Genomic DNA, 6,000 nt, shown 5'->3' with positions numbered 1-6,000 from the left:
GGCTGGGCCAATACTGCAGTATAGTATACTAAAGCCACACTGTACCACCCACACAGAGTTCATATCATTATACAGAAACCATGCAAATCAAATTAAAAAAATCGAATCAAATTTTATTTGTCACATGCTCCAATTACAACATGCGGCGAATATAACATTTCACCTTACAGTGAAATGCTTACCTACAAGCCCTTAACCAACAATGCCATTTTAAGAAAAATACCTAAAAAAAGAAAGAAATAAAAGTAACAAATAATTAAAGAGCAGCAGTAAAATAACAATAGCGAGGCTAAATACAGAGGGTACCGGTACAGAGTCAAGGCACCGGTTAGTCGAGGTAATTGAGTTAATATGTACATGTAGGTAGAGTTATTAAAGTGTAGATAGTAGATAATAACAGAGAGTAGCAGCAGCGTAAAGGGGGGGGGGGGGGGGCAATGCAAATAGTCTGGGTAGCCATTTGATTAGATGTTCAAGAGTCTTATGGCTTGAGGGTAGAAGCTATTTAGAAGCCTAGACTTGGTGCTCCGGTACCGCTTGCCGTACGGTAGCAGAGAGAACAGTCTATGACTACGGTGGCTGGATCCTTTGACAATTTTTAGGACCTTCCTCTGACACCGCCTGGTATAGAGGTCCTGGATGGCAGGAAGCTTGGCCGCAGTGATATACTGGGCTGTACGCACTACCCTCTGCCTTGCGGTCGGAGGCCGAGCAGTTGCCATACCAGGCAGTGATGCAGCCCGTCAGGATGCTATCGATGGTACAGCTGTAGAACCTTTTGAAGATCTGAGGACCCATGCCAAATCTTTTCAGTCTCTTGAGGGGGAATAGGTTTTATCGTGCCCTCTTCATGACTGTCTTGGTGTGCTTGGACCATGTTAGATTGTTGATGATGTTGACGCCAAGGAACTTGAAGCTCTCAGCCTGCTCCACTACAGCCCCGTTGTCTTGATCATGTTGAGGGAGAGGTTGTTGTCCTTTCACCCCACGGTCAGGTCTCTGACCTCCTCCCTATAGGCTGTCTCGTTGTTGTCAGTGATCAAACAGATCACTGTTGTCATCGGCAAACTTAATGATGGTGTTGGAGTCGTGCCTGGCCATGCAGTCATGAGTGAACAGGGATTACAGGAGTGGACTGAGCACGCACCCCTGAGGGGCCTCCGTGTTGAGGATCAGCATGGCAGATGTGTTGTTGCCTACTCTTACCACCTGGGGGCGGCCCGTCAGGAATTCCAGGATCCAGTTGCAGAGGGAGGTGTTTAGACCCAGGGTCCTTAGCATAGTGATGAGCTTTGAGGGCACTATGGTGTTGAACGCTGATCTGTAGTCAATGAAAAGCATTCTCACATAAGTTTTCCTTTTGTCCAGGTGTGAAAGGGCAGTGTGGAGTGCAATAGAGATTGCATCATCTATGGATCTGTTGGGGCGGTATGCGGATTGGAGTGGGTCTAGGGTTTCTGGGATAATGGTGTTGATGTGAGCCATGACCAGCCTTTCAAAGCACTTCATGGCTACAGACGTGAGTGCTACAGGTCGGGAGTCATTTAGGCAGGTTACCTTAGTGTTCTTGGGCACAGGGACTATGGTAGTCTGCTTGAAACATGTTGGTATTACATGCTCAGACAGGGAGAGGATGAAAATGTCAGTGAAGACACTTGCCAGTTGGTCAGCGCATGCCCGGAGTACACGTCCTGGTAATCCATCTGGCCCTGCGGCCTTGTGAATGTTGACCTGTTTAAAGGTCTTACTCACATCGGCTGTGGAGAGTGTGATCACACAGTCGTCCGGAAAAATTTGAGGCAAACACTACTAGACAAATCTCTTTATGTTCAAGCCAACTCTTCATTGTCATGCTACAGTGCCTTCAGAAAGTATTCACACCCCTTGAGATTTTCCACATTTTGTTATGTTACAAAGTGGGATTAAAATGTATTTAATTGTAATTTATTTGTCAAAGATCTACACAAAATACTCTTATGTCAAAGTGGAAGATTTTTTGTACCACATTTGCATAAAAAATATATTAAAAAATACACTAATATACTGTATCTTGATTAGATACAATAAGTTTTCAACCCCCTGAGTCAATACATGTTAGAATCCCCTTTGGCAGCGATTACAGCTGTGAGTCTTTCTGGGTAAGTCTCTAAGAGCTTTCCACACCTGGATTGTGAAACATTTGCCCATTTTTCTTTAAAGAAATTCTCCAAGCTCTGTCAAAGTTGACCATTGCTAGGGCCTCCCGAGTAGCCCAGTCCTTAATGATTACAAGCATACCTATAAACATAATGCAGCCAACATTATGCTTAAAAAATACCAGGTTAGGGCATCGCAGTGCTAGAGGTGTCACTACAGATCCGGGTTTGAACCCGGGCTGTATCACAACCGGCCGTGATCGCACAATTGGCCCAGCGTCATCCGGGTTAGGGGAGGGTTTGGCCGGGAGGGCTTTACTTGGCTCATCACGCTCCTTGTTGTAGGCCGGGCGCCTACAGGCTGACCTCAGTCATCAGGTGAACTGTGTTTCCTCCGACACATTGGTGCGGCTGGCTTCCGGGTTAAGCGGGCGGGTGTTAAGAAGCGCGGTTTGCCGTGTCATGTTTCGAAGGACGCATGACTCGACCTTCGCCTCCAGAGCCCGTTGGGGAACTGTAGCGATGGAGAGAAAAAGGGGTTCAAATAAATTATATATACATATATATTCATCATTGCCACAAGACCATTTTCAGGTCTTGCTAGAGATTTTCAAGCTGTAACTCGGCCACTCAGGAACATTTACTGTCTTCTTGGTAAGCAACACCAGCGTAGATTTGGCTTTGTGTTTTAGGTTACTGTCTTGCTAAATGGTGAATTCATCTCCCAGTGTCTGGTGGAAAGCAAACTGAACCAGGTTTTCCTCTAGGATTTTGCCTGTGCTTAGCTCCATTCCGTTTCTTTTTCATCCTGAAAAACTTCCCAGTCCTTAATGATTACAAGCATACCTATAACATGATGCAGCCAACATTATGCTTACAAATATGGAGAGTGGTACTCAGTAATGTCTTGTATTGGGTTTGCCCCAAATATAACACTTTGTATTTAGGACAAAAAGTTAAATGTCTTTGCCACATTTTTTGCAGAACTTACTTTAGTGCCTTGTTGCAAACAGGATGCATGTTTTGGAATATTTTTTAATCTGTACAGGCTTCCTTCTTTTCACTCTGTCAATTAGGTTATTGTGGAGTAACTGCAATGTTGTTGATCCATCCTCAGTTTTATCCTATCACAGCCATTAAACTCTGTAATTGTTTTAAAGTCAACATTGGCCTCATGGTGAAATCCCTGAGCAGTTTGCTTCCTCTCCGGCAACTGAGTTAGGAAGGACGCCTGCATATTTGTAGTGACTGGATGGTGTATCAATACACCCAAAGGGAAATTAATAACTTCACCATGCTCAAAGGGATATTTAAAAAAAAAAAAACCTATCTGCCAATAGGTGCCCTTCTTTGCGAGGCATTGGAAAATCTCCCTGGTCTTTGTGGCTGAATCTGTGCTTGAAAATCACTGCTCAACTGATGGACCTTACAGATAATTGTATGTCTGGGGTACAGAGATTATGTAGTGTTGGATTCTAACTTGAAATATACTTATTCCTGTCACCATATTATAACTTATTGATTACGTTACAAGGGTGAATAGGAACTTTGTGTATGGAAAGTTACTGGGCGAGACAAGAGGCAATATTCCAAAACATCTTAATGTTGAATATTAAATTCCTAAGGAAGGAGGTAAAGAGCAACAATCTAGTCAGTTCCTGATAAGGCAGGCCGGTTTCGGGAAAATTAGTACCAGGAGGGATGTGGAACTCAACTCGAGATAAGGTCAACAGTTGAAGAGAGAAGAAACCTCTGGGAGGGGGGCCAGAGAGGCCCGCTATAACAACCCTTTATCTACAGTCCACACACACACACACACACACTTACACGCCCATGACAATACCAATGAGAGGAACAGACTGAGTGTTCTTGCCTAGCAACAGACAGATTTTTATCCTAGTCATATAAGGTGACTCCGCCTAGTCAGAAAGTATAAATATACAGTATGCTTGTGTGACTTGTATGTGGGTCTGCAACTAAAGCACCTAGTGGGTTGAATAAACTTGGTTTGAGCTTTTTCTTGTTATCCGTTTGAGTTTTTACTCTATTTGTTCAGAACCTAACAGAAGGAATTCAAAAATCATGTTAAACACACAAAGTAAGCACACAGAGTAAGCACACAGAGTAAGTCCATGCAACTTATTATGTGAATTGTTAAGCAAATATTTACTCCTGAACTTATTTAGGCTTGCCATAACAAAGGCGTTGAACACTTATTGACTCAAGACAGTTCAGATTTCCATTTTGAATTAATATGTAAAAATGTCTAACAACATAATTCCATTTTGACATTATAGGATATTGTGCTTAGGTCAGTGACAAAAAAATCTAAATGTAATCCATTTTAAATTCAGGCTGTAACACAACCTAATATGGAAAAAGTAAAGGTGTGTGAATGGACAACAGAAGGGTTGGCTAAAGCAAAGCAAATAAATAGTACTTTCGTGCTACCAAATAAATAGTACTTTCATGGCCAAAAAGTGATACAAAGGATGACATAATCATAACTTCCAAATGTTCACTGAGTCATGGATTGATGTCAATAGTAGACTAAGGGAAAATTTGACATAAAGCTGCAGTACGTAACTTTTAGGGCGGCGTGATCAAATTAACATAGAAATGTGTGTTATAGATCTGTCATTCGCATTGAACACAAGTCTAAGAAGCGCTTGATCTGTTCTGTGTACAGATCAATGATGAAACTCTGAGCGCAGCCCTATCCAGAAATCTGGCAGTGGCTTCTGATTAAATTACATTTTCACAGAACCGCTTATTGCAATTTCGATAAGACGATCTTATTCAGATATCGGTAAGTGGACTGGACGCAGGGCATGAAAGGGATAAGGAATCCAGTTGTTTGTGTCGCCTGTTTCGGGAAAGTACCTGCGCAATTGCGAACCCAGCTCACTCAGGTGCTTCGCTATATCACATTTTACATTGTCTGTGAGCTTGAGTTCATTTGCACACAAAAAATCATACAATGATGGAAAGACCTGTGTGTTTTCCTTGTTAATGCAGACAGAAAAGGGCTCCAACTTCCTAGTCATAGCCTCAATTTTGTCCCGCACATTGAATATAGTTGCGGAGAGTCCCTGTAATCCTAGATTCAGATCATTCAGGCGAGAAAAAATATATAAAAAAATCGCCCATATAGGCAGGTCGTGTGAGAAACTCGTCATCATGCAAGCGGTCAGACAAGTGAAAATTATGGTCAGTAAAGAAAACTTTAAGCTTGTCTCTCAATTAAAAAAAACATTGCCCCTTGATAACCAGCGCACTTCTGTATAATGTAAAAGCGTTATGTGGTCGCTGCCCATATCATTGCATAACGCAGAAAATACACGAGAGTTCAGGAGCCTTGCTTTAACAAAGTTAACCATTTTCACTGAAGTGTCCAAAACATCTTTCAAGCGATCAGGCATTCCCTTGGCAGCAAGAGCCTCTCGGTAGATGCTGCAGTGTACCCAAGTGGCGTCGGGAGCAACTGCTGGCACGCACGTTACCACTCCACTATGTCTCCCAGTCATGGCTTTTGCACCATGAGTACAGATACCAACACATCTTGACCACCAAAGTCCATTTCACAAAGCTGTCCAGTACTTTAAAAATATCCTCTCATGTTGTCCTGGTTTCCAGTGGTTTGCAGAAGAGGATGTCTTCCTTAGTTGACCCCCCATAATCGTAACGGGCATATACCAGGAGCTGTGCCAGGCCTGCCACGCATGCTGACTAATCCAGCTGTAACACATATAATTCACTGGCTTGTATGCAAAGCAGTAATTGTTTCTAAACATCTCCTGCCATGTCACTGATGCGTCGTGAAACAGTGTTGTTTGATGAAGGCATTGTCTGAGTTTTTTGGGGC

The 6,000-nt window shown here is 42.9% G+C and overlaps 1 protein-coding gene across 1 annotated transcript in view; it reads right to left on the bottom strand.

Moving 5' to 3' along the window:
- Positions 1-6,000, bottom strand: part of LOC106572008 (anoctamin-7) — a 41,633-nt gene that overhangs the window by 10,211 nt on the left and 25,422 nt on the right. The window lies entirely within an intron of this gene.

Source organism: Salmo salar, chromosome ssa15, assembly GCF_905237065.1.
Source record: "Salmo salar chromosome ssa15, Ssal_v3.1, whole genome shotgun sequence".
Classification (NCBI taxonomy): domain Eukaryota; kingdom Metazoa; phylum Chordata; class Actinopteri; order Salmoniformes; family Salmonidae; genus Salmo; species Salmo salar.
The sequence above is the reverse complement of the archived record's forward strand: the minus strand, read 5'-3'. Positions and strand labels throughout refer to the sequence as shown.